Raw genomic sequence first — 1,476 nt, forward strand, 5'->3', positions numbered from 1 at the left:
TTGCACATGCATGCTTACTATAGATTATCCTATACATTTCCTTTATTAACACAAATGGCAATTCTATAATCTGTTAGGCATTACATCTCTGTTTTGCGCAGGAAACTTCAGAAATTAGGCTTTTCTTTGTAAATGTCTTCACGACACTGGGTTGGCTTCTGTTCCGGTGGTCACAGAATACTCATGGGATTTCATTTGAATGTTTATTCTTCAGATTATGCTGAACTAAATATGAGCTCAGTGTGGTGTTTGGTTTGAATGGTGAATTTTGTGCGGTGTTTCTGCAGGAGTTTTTTAATCTAAAGCAAGGGTGAGCGCCAAGGAAGGAGGCGCCGCCACGGGCGACGGTGGCGGGGTTGGCCGCTGGCGGCTGCAATATTTAATCATTGTTGTCAACATTGGCACACAGGATTTAGTGGAAGGAAGGGTATGTCTTTCCCCACTTGTTATCCTTTCTTATAGGCTATGATGTAGTGTGATTGGTATGCAAATGTTACAGAGCTCTGAACTACCCTTTTCGCAGTAACTTAAATCATGACGTCTCCCTTTAAGTATGTCATATCCTGTATCGTGATATTAAATATTGTTGTGATGAATTGGAAGGTAAATTTAGGTACCAAATACTCTTATCAGTCAATATTGTTTAAGGACCAAATTTTTTATTGAACTTTTGGTCAGTTTCAAATATTCGTTCACGATATTCAGAGATTAGTATCATGCATCTGCTATCTTATTTTTGCCTTTGTAATCGTAATAGATGTCTCTAGCTTCAGTATGCTGTTAGTGCACTTCCACTTCCTTCAAAATGATTTTTTTTGTGTCCTAACACTTTAGATTTGGAGGAAAGAAGAGAGAGGCTGAACAGAAAAAAACCTTATGGAATTGAGCGCAAAAGAGGGGGGCACACACAGTTAAAATGTTGTGGTCTTAGTGACATCAAGAATCTGTCATAGTTATTAGCTTTCGCTATTCACTCACCGATTAGCCCATGGTTCAGCATCAGCTAACACTTTTTTGTGCTCCAGTTTTGGGCCATCAGATTTCCCTGAGAATCAAGGGAAAGGAAGAGGAAAGGAAAATGTTGATACATGCTCTGTTGCAAGTGTTTATGTCGCGCAGGTTGGTTCAATCTATCTTATTTGGGTACACAACAGCTTATATTTTTAAGAAAACTCAAGAACACACTTCTGTGATTTGTTGTGTATTATGTTGATAGATCTGTGGTTAGGGAGCACACTTGGATTACATGTTTCTCCTTTCGGCCCGCTTGCTTGTTTGTTAATGTCCATCTTTTTTGAACTATCATGCAGAAACTTTAATCTATTGTGCAGAATACATTTCTTCAGAGAAACCGTTGGTCGTGTGCAGAATATATTTCTTCAGAAAATGTGTTATTGTGCAGAAACTACAATGAAGTTGTTGGGGAGAAGATCCAGTGAACTCGGCTACATCGGGTTGGGTCAAAGTTACTGGTAC

General features: G+C 39.0%; 1 long non-coding RNA gene across 1 annotated transcript; it reads left to right on the forward strand.

Annotated features, from left to right (window-relative positions):
* Positions 1 to 7: 7 nt before the first annotated feature.
* LOC119343080 lies at positions 8 to 1,474 on the forward strand. The gene is made up of 3 exons (XR_005165884.1): positions 8 to 427; positions 1,026 to 1,119; positions 1,403 to 1,474. It is a non-coding gene; the product is annotated as an uncharacterized LOC119343080 (long non-coding RNA).
* Positions 1,475 to 1,476: the final 2 nt, after the last annotated feature.

This window comes from Triticum dicoccoides, unplaced genomic scaffold, assembly GCF_002162155.2.
Source record: "Triticum dicoccoides isolate Atlit2015 ecotype Zavitan unplaced genomic scaffold, WEW_v2.0 scaffold114898, whole genome shotgun sequence".
Taxonomy (NCBI): domain Eukaryota; kingdom Viridiplantae; phylum Streptophyta; class Magnoliopsida; order Poales; family Poaceae; genus Triticum; species Triticum dicoccoides.